At 32.7% G+C, this 14,032-nt stretch overlaps 1 pseudogene; it reads right to left on the bottom strand.

Moving 5' to 3' along the window:
* LOC108746598 overlaps positions 1-1,407 on the bottom strand; it is a 12,339-nt pseudogene extending 10,932 nt beyond the window's left edge.
* Positions 1,408-14,032: the final 12,625 nt, after the last annotated feature.

The following is a 14,032-nucleotide window of genomic DNA, read 5'->3' as shown; positions in this document are numbered from 1 at the left end:
AACACACTTGAGATGAACTGATAAAATCGAGCACGATAATCACATTAAATGACAGATGGCACTCCAGCTCCGCGTCAGTATAGAGGACAGTTATGTCAACTTAGCGACAAAAAGAATTTTGACAATTCCTTTAAGCGGGCTTTTTAAATGATTAATTCCCGGTACTTTTTCGACAGAATGTATGTACACACATACCTGAGCAGGAAGAATACTTGATATCTAAAATATTATAATGACAGTAACATCTTATTAGACACAATTGTTAATATGAAACAAAATTTTAATTTATTATTGAAATTCCGTTATATAAGAGAGAGTACTGTTAAGTAAAAATATAAAATTTCTATATTTATAAGATTTTAACTTTTATTTTAACTACATTTTACACGAAACTAATTAGTTTACTAGCATAAATAATTTAGAAATTGCAAATCATACAACTCACGCTTTTAATATTCTATTAATAATTAATTTTTATCTTATTTCTGATTTGTTTCACAATTATTATATATATAGTTTACATCTATAAACATGAAATTAAATTTTGGATTGTTTCAAATTAATAGCTGGCGTAAATTAAATCTGTGGATACAATTAAAAAATTTTCTTCTAAAATTTTGTATATTTAATAAATAATATATTTTCTATTATATTCCTAAGACATAATAAATTTTTTTTAATAATAAATACGAAGACACATATAAAAAAATTAATATTCCGAGTGTTTTTATTTTAACAGACATTTTTTAAAGTGGCTTTAAAATTCTAGACGTTTAAACTTTATAAATAGTTTTTTGTTCAAAAACGATAGTTTTTGCCGTATAACAGAATAGTTGTATGATTAAAACTAATTTACGCATTTCTTTAATTATTCCATAAATGCAGGGAAATCGCTGCAAAGTTTGCGGATGATAGGAGCAATGATATAAACAAGGATACGATTACAAAAAAAGTGGAATCTCAAAAAGACTTAGCAGCTTTATCTAATAATTTGAAACATAGAAAAAAACAGAATGTTCTCTTAGCACGTAATTATTTGTTTTGCATTTATCAATACATATAAATGAATCTTATGAAGTAAGCATTACCTTTTTCAATACATACGAGGGTTATCCAGAAAGTAATTTCCGATGGAAAACCTAAAACCTAAAAGAAAACAAGTATATACTATATAATATATATATTTACAGAAAATTTGTATTGCTTTTTAAAGTACAGACCTTACACTATTTTTCTATATAGTTATCGCCGTTGTTGATGATTTATTATGGGGGCGCCGGGTTTTGTGTCTTTTCCTGTTTGTTTAAACATTAAAACATATACTATGCGTATGCACTAAACCAATAATTGAAAATTGCGTCAACCCTTTACCAACGAATCAACAAATTCGTCATCCATAAGCACCATCGCTACGGCGGCAAAATTTAAAAACGGAACTTACTTTCTGGATAGCCCTTGTATTTATATATAATCTGCAGGGTAATCATTAGGATTGTATTGAAAATAAATCGTTGTATTTTTTCTCCTTCATACTGATGATCATTTTTCAGATTAGAGGGTATTTAAGACTTGTTAACATGAATTATAAGCATTAATCATCAATCGATGCAAAGAAAACACGCAATTGATTTTTGTGTGAAAAAAGTTATGCAATTTACACATTTTTTGTTTTGAAAAGCAACCATGTGTTTTCTTTATTTATTTGATTCATTTTATTATCTTGTGTGTAAAAATATTAAGGTTATAAAAAAGTTATAAAAAAGTGAATAGTTTATTCTAGATGTTTTATGTAAATGTTTATATTTTGTATCTACAGAGTAATCATTAGGGTTGAAAAATTAAATTGTTACATTTTTCCTATTCTTACGTTTTGACAATCATTTTTCTGATTAAGGTCGAGTATTTGAGACTCGTTAACTTCATAAGTGTTAGCATGAGCATTAGCTATCAACTAATGTAAAAAAATATATATATAGATGATTTAAAAAATAAATTATGCAATTTACATATTTACATATTTACATAATTTACATATTTTACTTAAAAAGCAATGTATTTTCTTTACATCAATGATTTATCTAGTATTATATATATAAAAATATTAAGATACAATTACAAAAAATAAATAATATATTCTATGTCTTTTATGTCAAATTTGTCAGAATTAAATACAAAACATCCAGTAAACAATTGATTTTTCGATATCTTTTAGTATTTTTATGTACAGAATAGTTAAAAGAATCATATTATATAAAAAATTATATAATTCCATTAAAAAAAAGTGAAAGTAGCATTATTCACAAAAAAGTTATATAAATCTATGAAAAAAAATGGAGGCGACCTTGGCGATCTTCACTTGCAAAAACAATCAATATTATCAAAGTACAGTCTTCTATTTTTAAGTACAGAATAAGGTTAATCGATCGGTGTAAAGAAAATACATAACTGCTTATTTAAAAAAATTATCCATTTTGCACATGTATTTTTTTTTAAATTATATGTTTCCTTTACACCAATTGCTTATCAAGTGCATTGTATATTAATACATATTACAAAAGCGCATCAAATTGAATATTTATACGCTTCTTTTTTACTTCTTTACACTTTTAACATTTTATAAGTTTTTTTTACATTTATGCATTTACGCTTGAATTAGAGCTATGGTAAATACAATTAACAACTATAATTATAATTTTACGTATGCAATACATTAATAAACAAATATAAAATTTAAATATTAAATTTAAACATTGATAAAACTTTTATTAATCATTCAAATTCATTAAAAAATAACATGTTTTGTTTATTAATCTGGTAATATAATTGTAACATTAAATATAAATAAGTCTATCACTTTTTCTATTTTGTAAAGTCACATTTTATATGAATATATAATAATTCCCCGCCAAGCACTTCAAGATCATCGGAACAAATGGACAAAATGGACTGCTCTATCTAATGGTTCTATATACTCTCATACGGATGTGGCAGAAATCTAAAGTTTATGATTTCTTTGAATTTTGCAGAATAAACCCTGACGTCCATAGTCGAAAATAATTGTGTTATATTATATACAATTACAATACTATTGTATTGTATTTTGTATATTAATTATCACATTGGTAATTTCTATATTAGCTGGACGTAGTTAGCATGAAAACTTTTTGTTAGTTTTATAAATCTTTTATAAATCTTATTTAACAATGTAATATTATATATGATATTATTACGGTTTCTCTCGTATTTTCAGAAATACTTTAATAAAGATACTTCAATAAAAGTATAAAGACTGATTCATTAAGTTAGATAATAGTTTGTCATTTATTTGAAAGTCAATATATACAAGTGAATAATAATTTAAGAAAATTAAAATTATACATAAAACGAAATGCATCAAGTATATTTTGTGTTCTCTTTAAAATCAATTAAAATTTATAAATATAAGGTCGTCGTATAAAAAATAAGTAAAAACAATACATTAAATAAATACAACTACATATAAATTGATTACCAAATAATTATATTAAGTTCAAATAAATTACTGTAATGTTTGTCGTAATATAAGTATGTTTCAAATAAATAGATATAGTAAATAATTTCTTATTAGTTACATTATTTATTAGTACATTATTTATAAGTACATATAAATGTGCTTATAAAAATTTATATATTTATTTTATTATATATTGATGATTATAATAAATATTAAGTATTTTTATGATTAAATTTGTTTTTTTAAATCAGTTTTAATATTTATATAACTCACATTGTTCATAAAACGTGTATGTACATCAAATAAATCAATGCTAAACATTTTATTTATGGACAAAAATCATTTCGTGACTGTACATTAATTGTTAAAGACATAAATATATGTTTTTGTGTACTGCACGAATTCGTTGGCCAAATTTAACTATCGTCACAATTCTGAAAAGAATAGTGTCAAAGAGGCTACCATAAAAACGACGATTTTAAAAGTTTTTATTATTGCAGATTTCTCTATTTATGCAAGTACTGAAAATCTATAGTTCACATCACGCGTGTTTAATTTTTGTATATTCTATGTTTTTTAATTTTACTTCTCTTTTAATTCTTAACTTTTATTATTAGACTAATTGTAATATCAATCATAAAATCACACCGTATTTTTTTTTACTACTTATACAATCAAAGTTGATCATTTGTCTTTGTCTAATCCACGTAATAATATGGAAAAAAAATCACAAAAAAAATGGACATTAAGCTATGGCGTTTGATACACGAAAAGGCTGAGATATCCACTCTTTGGTTTCTGGTTTAACTCACTCCAACAAATGTACGTTGGAATGAATAGGAATTATAGTAGAATCATGTTGAAGCTTGAAATATGTGTCGAGGACAAAACTTCTGTGATTGGTTCAAAAGTAGAATGTCACTCTGCGCATGCACGTAAAATTAAAAAATTTTTTAACAGTTAGTTTTTTAAGAAAATTTTGAAAAGTGCAACGTTTAAAATTTTGAAGCTCTAATAACAGGTTCGACTATACTTAATATTAATTTTTAATAAAAGTGATTGTTAAAAATTTAGTAACCTAATAAGTTTATATTTAACTTGCTTTGCGCCGTCTTGATGACTTTCTTACAAAATCACTTGATAAGTTATTATATAAAATACTATAAATGGAGTGCCATAATATTACTTTCTTTTCCTCTATATATTTGCTTCTTCTCCCATATTTCTCTCTTAAAATTTGAATCAATAATTTACATTTTATAGTACATTATATATTTTTTATTATTTTATATGTTTAAGATTTTTTTTTTACAATAATTGTTTCCAATTTAACACAACTAATTTCACTAATTGTAAATATAATTAAAGCATTATACCTTTTTTGGTTGAATAACACCATTTTGACTTTTATGGTGATTTTAATACAGGTATATAGTCCACAATAAACCTTCTATTCTCTCTAATACATGAGAAAAATGATTTGATTATGGTTTCATGCATCTTCTATAGTTAAATGCATTTTGATTAAACAAAGTATAATTTGTTGTTATGACAAATTCAAGATTTTACAATTAGAATGTTTGATCTATATTATATTATAAGGGGTATTTTACAATATATTGTGTATAATATTATAAAAATTTATTTAATATTTTTCAAATGGATTTATTAGATCGCGTTTAGACAGATACAACATTACCAAAATTTTGATTAACCTCAGCGTACTCTAGCAGTTCAATAATTGTGCTAGTCAACATAGGTCGAACAAATATGCTATATTTTTTTATGTCGTGCGTATTGTCTCCTGTAGTAAAGTGGAACGATGCGATGTGTACTATGGCTGACGAAAAAACGTCTTCTCATGTTTGTCAATGTAGTTTTGTGTAGTGTATGGAAGTTATTGTAATTATTAATTCGAATATCTGAATATTTTATATTACTTTGTAATAAATATCTGATGAAATAGCACTAAGTGATATCCGCGACGTTACGCTTTTGTCGCAAATATTACACAACAATTTTATTATTTTGTTAATTTAATATTATATCAATAATCTAGAGTCAAATGAACAAAATGCTCTGTCATATGGTAATTGAATTATTAGATTTTTGGCAATCAATTTCGAATGACAACTAATCTCCTATAATAACAGTAATATTATTATACATACACTTCTGTTCCATAATTCAAGTATATATAAGTCAGTACCTCTGCCATATTTGTTTTTCATTCAATAAATTGAAAGCTACATTTTAACAATAAGTTACAAGATAGAAGGAAAATCAACTTAAATCAAATTTTAATAAACGATTCTTAATAAATAAATAATTATTATATTTTATAGAACCATATATGTGAGAAACACAATCTATAGAAATTAATACTTTAAATGGTCCAGCTGAATCTTAAGTGCTTGTAGATTCTGTGTGAATTTATATACTACGTATGTAGTTTTCTAAAATGCGCTCCGAAATGATTTTTCGATCTTCAAACGCAAATTAAAAATACCCTAGACTATCGCAGTAGAGGATAATCGCCGATACTGACATATGACTAATTGTTTTTAGGCAATATTTCTTAAGCAAAAATTAAAAGTAAAATTTTTAAAGTAAGTACAAACTAAAAACTAAAAAGTGTCTTCTATCAGATAATATACGCAGTTTTTATAATACGTTTGCAATTTTACAATAATTAATTTTTTCGTAAGGTAAACAAAAATGAGCGTCAGATAAAATGGACTCCAACTGACATAGTGGACAGTAATGCACGTATTTCTATTCTTTTACAAGAATTATCTATATAAAATACTAGAATATGTATATAAGATTTTCTAGTATCTTTTCAGTTTATTATAAAACATTTTTATTGAATTATTATATAATATATGCATATTTATTTTATGCTGTTTCTGTAAAATGCAAATATGTAACGCGATAGTTTTTTTAAGAATTTTTCCATGTATGCATATATTTATATACATAGATATATAAATATATTATATAGATTGTTTTCACAGCTTCAATAGAGCTATTTGACACTATAAAGCAACATTATAAAAATTAAGTTAGCTCATGGTCATGGTTTTACAGACAGGTGTGGCGGTTTATGCTGCACCCCAATTTTTAATTTAAAATCGTATCAAAAAACTAATATAAAAAATAATATAAATAAAACTAATTTAGAAAACTACAAGCATTTAAAATGACGTAATATTATCAATAATATATATAGATACTGTTAAACTACGAAATTTGCAAAAGAAGATCATAAGAATTTTATTTTTGCATTCGTAGAATTTGTAGTTGATTTAATATATGTCGAAATAAGCCACAAATGTACGAATTATGAGTTTGTACTTTTTTAATTAGCTAAACAGATCATGGTTTTATTAATATTAATAAAGTGCAATAATTAGTTTCTGAGAAATAAGGAAGTGTCACTTTAGAAGACCTATGTCAATATCGACTTTTCTCTAATATCACGAGTTTAATTGACTAGCAATTTAACAAATTAATGCTTTTTTTTACTTTAGAATGATTTTAATAATGCTGTGATATATTAAAGTCTGTAAATAATTAATTTTTATTACTGCGAAAATTTAATAGGGTTTGCGTTTTAAGACTGAAAAAGTATTCTTAATATTGTAAATAACTATTATTTTTAATTATGGAAAATTCTTAATAAATTATACTATTATTACAAAAATAACTTTACGTACCTTTTTTAATATACGAAAAACATTTTGTGTGCATTAACTTGTACATACTATTCATAAAGCACTTTATCAAAACTATTAGCTCCAACTCAAGATAAAATATTGTTAAAAGTATCATAGATAAAAAGCTTTTAATAAATACCTTGGAACCCAGTATAAAGACAATGTTGCAAGGATAGTTACGTTTATAGTCAATTATAATCTGTAATAATACACACGAAAAAAAAAATTCTGCGAAAAGTAAGCAAGCTAATCTAGATCATCTGCGTATTTATTCTGTACTTCACTCAGTACTTGTTAGTTGATGTGTACATACTTCATTCTCCAATATAAGTATTCTACACAGTAATTCTCAGAAAACTTCTAAAGAATTTACAAAAACTACTTCTGAAATTTTTATAAAAAGTATTAAGAAGGGATATCACTTTCGAGGCTTAAAAATAATACTTAAATTTGGCAATTTTTTGCAGTAAACTAATAAGTTCAAAAATTGTTTTGAAGGCTTTAATATATAAGGTGTAGTAAAAAGCAATCTATTATTTTTGCATTAAATTGAAGGCTTTATTTAGCATAGTTAGAATGATCCGATTTAGGTCAAATATGCACCGTTTTGTTCGATAACTTGTTGCCATTTTGAAGATAATTTCATTATGCCTCTCTCATAGAAACCCTCGTCCCTATTGGCAAAAAACTGGGACAGTCGATTTTCACAAGCTTCTCTTGAGGCGAATTTTTCACCAGCAAAATCATTCGCCATAGACAGGAACAGGTGGTAGGTAATCACTTGGTGCCAGATTCGGACTATAAGATGGATGCATAAGAACCTCCCAACTAAGCTCCCGGAGCTTCTGGCGAGTCACTATCGATGTGTGTGGCCTGGCGTTGTCTTGATGGAACACAATTCCTCTCCTATTGGCCAAAGCTGGCCGCTTCTGGGCGATTGCTTCTTTCAGACGGTCCAATTGTTGACAGTACAGGTCCGAATTAAGAGTTTGGCCGTAGGGGAGCAGCTCATAGTAGATGATTCCCTGCCAATCCCACCAAACACACAGCAAAACCTTCCTGATCGTCAATCCTGGCTTGGCCACCGTTTGCGCCGGCTCATCGCGATTCGACCACGACCGTTTTCGCTTGACGTTGTCGTAAGTGACCCACTTTTCATCACCAGTAACCATTCGCTTCAGAAATGGGTCGATTTTGTTGCGATTCAGCAGCGATTCGCAGATGGAAATTCGGTCCATGAGGTTTTTTTGCGTTAACTCGTGTGGCACCCATACATCGAGCTTCTTTTTGTATCCAGCCTTATTTAAATGGTTCCAAACGGTTTTTTGTGCAATGTTTAGCTCCTGGGCAATCGAAACAGTGCTTACATGACGGTCGGACTCGACGATTTCCATTATTTTATCGACATTTTCGACAATTGGCCTTCCAGAGCGTGGTGCATCTTTGACATCAAAATTACCGGAACGGAATCGACGAAACCAAAATTGCGCGATATTGACTGTTACAGTATCAGGACCATAAACACTATTCACATTTTCAGCCGCCTGGCTTGCGTTTTCGCCTTTATCGAAGAAAAACTGTAAAATATGGCGTATTTTCTCTTTGTTGGTGTCCATCTTTGACACGCGCTCAAACAATACTGACTCAAGCAATCACAAAACTGTCTGAGAAGTTTTTTTAGTACGAAATCTTATCTTTTTAACGTCATTTGGCGTAACCCGATCGCACTTATACAACGCGAGATACAGATTACTAAAGCCATCTATTGGAAAAATAATAGATTTCTTTTTACTACCTAATAGATATAAAGATAATCACTCGCACAAAGCCCTGCAGTGGTCAGTGTGAATGGAGCGCGAGCTCGGGCATCCTATAATCCATGCAGGGCGAGGCCGCGAGTATAGAATTGCCGCTACGCCCGTGGACGGATATTACGAAGTCGAATCAGAGAACGAGACGTCGCGTTATGTGTTACAAATTCACGGTTGTTGTTGGCACGGTTGTCCCAGCTGTTATCAAATCAATCGCGAAAGAAAACTTACGTCCGGGGTGTCGCGTGAAGATACAATCGACGCACGATACGAACGAACTCACGCAATGACATGGTGTCTTCGACAACGAGAATATAGGATGATAGAGAAATGGGAGTGCAAATTTTCACGAGAAAAGCGCTAAAATCACGAGATGCGCACTTTTCTCGAAAGCCATCCGATACTGATCAACCCTCCTCTCGACCCTCGCGAGGCGGTCTTTGGTGGCCGTACGGAAAATATCGTAACTCGATACAATGTTACAGGTACGGAGAAAATACGCTACGTGGACGTGTGTTCTCTGTAAGTATTAAAAACGGGTACTTTTCCGTTAGGCTGGCCAACGATTTATATCAGAGAACAGTGTTTGGAGCTGATTGGCGCAGTTCCGAATTTTAATTTCGATTGTGTCGAGGGTATCATTCGGTGCACAGTACTTTCTCCATGCGATCTTTTTCACCCTGTACTCCCGTACCGCGTACAAGGTAAATTGTTGTTCGGGCTGTGCCGCAGTTGCTGCGAAACGTTCTCGCAGGCCGAGTGCACTCACGATCTCCCCGCCGATCATGAATTCGTAGGAGCGTGAATATCCTGCAAATTGCGCAAAGCTCTCGAGAAAGGTTATCTCGTAACGAACGTGAGCGAAATATGGCAGTTTAGAGTCACGCGGTTCGATACTCGTATAAGGCAGGGTGGTTTGCTTGCCGAATATATCAATAGTTTTTTGAAATTAAAGCAGGAAGTTAGCGGATGGCCGAGCGAATGCCTGGATGATGAATGTAAGGAACAATACCTTCGGGAATACGAGAAAATCGAAGGTATCGTCCTCGATAAAACTACAATAATATCGATCCAGGTTTACGTTCGGTCGCAAAGCTCTGCTTGAATTCTATTTGGGGTAAATTCGGCCAACAAATCAATCTGCCTAATACAGAGATCGTAAAAAAATACGATCGTTTGGCAGCGTTGCTCACGAGTTCAGAGCACGAAATAATCAATATATTACCCGTCAACGATGAGGAATATATATTTCGTGGCGACTACGCGAAGATACGGTCGCTCCTTCTCCGCAAACCAATCCGGTAATCGCGGCTTGGACGACGGCACAAGTGCGACTAATATTATATAAATATTTAGAGAAGTTAGGTAGTTCCGTTTTGTATTGTGATACAGACTCGTGTATCTATGTAAACAGAGGCGAACAGAGCGAGTACGAGAATTTTCTGGGCGATATGACGGACGAGCTCGAGAGTTACGGCCGGGGCAGTTTTATCGAGTCGTTCGTGTCCGGAGGCCCGAAATTCTACGCGTACATCGTTCGTACACCGAAAGGTCGCCGACACGAAATCTGTACAGGGAATAACGTTAAATTAAGAACTCGTGTAGTATAAATTTTAATAGTATTAGGAGATTAATAATAGATTATGAGAGAGAAAGACGCGATGAAGAAGAAGAAGAAGAAGAAGAAGAAGAAGAAACGGGTTGAGTAGCGATAAATTTGCGTTTTAGCGCAATCCGTCGCACGGCGTTTCATGAAATCGTAACGCGAAACGAAACGAAGACGTGCGCACCGGTATTGGTAAAACGTAAATTTATTAATAATCGTTATTCCCTTCCTTATGGCTTCAGAAGAGAATAACGTCTTCTTCTTCTTTTTCTTTCTCTCTCACTTATATTTTAAGCTCGCGAGTTTTCCGCTTATTCGCGTAGTATTTAAGCATTATGTAAGAAAAACATAAATTTAAGTTTTATGTAAATAATAAATAGTCTAAGTATCCCTCTTGCGAAAAAAGCATTTTATTAAAATTGTATTAAATAATTTAATGTAAAAATGTAAAAATATAAAAATGTAAATATTTAATTGTAATAAAAATGTATTATATTGTTTCTAAAAATAATTGAATTTTATGTATAAGAGTTAGCAAAAATATAAACAACAAAAAAATTTAAAATTACATATGTTTTCTATTCTCCTTTCCCCTTTTTTTAAGAAAAGTATCGAATAAAAATATTTTTTTACTTGAAGGAAAACAAGAAGTAATTTATTACTTAATTCTAACAAACCTTTCCGATTTCAACGAAAAGCTTTCCCTCGCAGCGACATCGCGGTAGTGGCATCGGTAAGCTTATTGACGACGATGTCGCGTACTCGTTTAACGATAGAAATATACGCCGATCGCAAATCTCTTTGACGCGCGCGAAGATGAGCTTATGCGCGTCGCGCCGCGGTGAGATCAGCTTTTCGCCGCGGTGCTCTTCGCTGACAAGCTCAGGCGAGAGTACGCTAGCACGAGCACTCACCCGCCTCGCGAAGGGGACCCTGCCGTCGCGTTGATCACCTTATCTCCTCTTAAAATTATTTTTTCACGTGTTCCAGAAATCTACGAAAATGACGTTTTTCCTTTTTGCTTTTGAAGTCGCGCACGAAGATCGTTTGCTCATTTCGCAAAATGGTCGTGCTTTGGAAACATCTTGGACGTCGATCGTATGCGGACCGACTGGTTGTGGGAAGACGGTCTTCGTGAAGATTTTTCTCAGGCATCTATCTCTCATGTCCGACGTGTACTTAAAGAGAATTTTGTTTTATTACAAGGAATGGCATGAAGCCTATCGTCGATTACAATACGATACGCGTGTAAAAGAACAGCCCTGGGGATGCAGCAATATTAAAACGGCGAAAAATAAGAATATAATTGAATTTCGCGAGGGATTACCCCATCCGGAAGATTACTCGAACGATCTGCTTTCTTCGAAATTAGTGATAATCGACGATCTTATGAGAGAATCGTCGTCGTGCGACGCGATCGTGGATCTTTTTACCAAAGGCAGTCATCACAAGAATCTCAGTGTTATTTTTATCTCGCAGAACCTATTCCACCAAGGGCGTGGACAGCGCAATATATCGCTTAACGCGAATTACATCGTCGATTTCAAAAATCCACGTGATCATGCTCAAATTCGTCATTTAGCGCGTCAAGTCTATCCCGACGATCCGAAATTTCTAAAAGAGGCATACTACGACGCCACATCGAGGCCTCACGGGTATTTGTTGCTCGATCTGAAACAATCAACTCCGGACGAGTATCGATTTCGAACGTGTATTTTTCCCGTGTATGTTTCATTACGCCTACGTGCCGCGTAGATCGTTTTCCAGCGGATACGTAAAAGTTGAGTACGTCTAATCGCGTGTATCAGTCGTAGATTTTTCTCGCGATGGAGGTAGGTGACGCGAAATCGCACAGAGCGATGAAAATCGCCAAACATTCGATCGATAAGAGAAACGTCTGTCTCGTCGCGGCGCTCTATCATTTGAACAAAAATCAACGCACAACCTTTTTACGTAGCGCTGACGAAAAATTAATTCGTTGTATCTGTGAATGTGTTATTAATACACTCAAAGGTCTCGCTCGAACAGAGTGAAAAAAACCGGTTAACCAAATACAAAAAAGCTCTGCATCGTGTCGTTGCAAAACGCCGGGTAATTGGAACGCAAGGTAATTGGAAAGATAGAAGAAAGCTGTTTGTGCAGCGAGGCGGATTTTTACTCTATATTATCGACCTTATTATCGCTAATTATCGAAGGAACGAAATAGTAGAGATAAAACGTTATGGAGAGGGCTAAACAAATGGTTTTAAGTTCTACGGAATATCTGGAGTGAATGCTGCATCAGCTACGTCAAAATCCGACATCGTTTGTTGACGGAGAGTCAAAAGAAATAGCAGTATCGCAAAATTCGGATAACACCTCTAATAACACAATTCAAACCCCAGGAATTCATCTAACACGACTCGATGCGGAGATGAGTCGTATTCTCAATTCCAGATGGCCTCGTGACGAAAGCGATAGGTGGAAAATGTACAGAGAGGCATTATGGAGATACCTACGGTTTATCCGAGAAACGCGAAGACAGAAAGACGTACGTAACGAAAACGAAAATATAGAAGACAACGCCACACGTGATGACTCCGCTCATCTCGCTAACGAGACGACGAACGATGACGTTTTTCACGGTCTCACGCAAACATCTGATATGTCCATCGCCATCACATTCCAATAGCACAGATATTACAGCGCAAAATTTCGAAATTTCGAGAGAGCATAATCATATGATGAAAGCATCGGGGAAATACTGGAAAGCGTACCGTAATCTTATCGTAAGCATGCACACTTACTGATGAAACATTTGCTTCGAAAAGCTGTGCCCGACAAACTTAGTTGGGACGAGTACGGAATCGTGACTATAGATGGTAACGTCGTGAAAGATTCGAATATCGCTGACTTAATAAACGAAGCAATGCGCGAGAGAAAAACCGTGAAAGCAGTGGGTAGAAATCAGTTTGCACGATTACTTCGTGTGTTGAACATACTTTCTGCACTGGTGAGAAATAAAAGTTTATTGTCCGCGCACTCTGATGCTATAAACATCGTAAAACTTCGACCGCGCGCGAGTTCCACGCCTGTTACATCGAAAGAGCGAGTTCCACGTCGATCGTATCGAGAGCCCGAGAAAGGAGAAAAACGTAAAAATTACGAACAAGAAATAGACGAGGAAAGCTCGCTGATTCTTTCTCACACACGAAAAACTGACCCGTATCTTTGCAAACAGGGAAAAGCCGGTTGCTCGGTTGGAAAAAATTGAGATAATGATGACGCTGAAAAAAACTATAATACGATCCGTCGAATTATGCGGGTTATTCGGCGGTGGATAATCTAACTCGCGCCGTTAAACCGAATTTCTCACGGGAAGAAGTCGTACGCTGGCTCGAATCGCAAGACGCGTACACGTTGC

Source organism: Trachymyrmex septentrionalis, unplaced genomic scaffold (assembly GCF_001594115.1).
Source record: "Trachymyrmex septentrionalis isolate Tsep2-gDNA-1 unplaced genomic scaffold, Tsep1.0 scaffold181, whole genome shotgun sequence".
In the NCBI taxonomy this organism is placed as follows: Eukaryota; Metazoa; Arthropoda; class Insecta; order Hymenoptera; family Formicidae; genus Trachymyrmex; species Trachymyrmex septentrionalis.
This window is presented reverse-complemented; position numbering and strand designations above follow the sequence as displayed.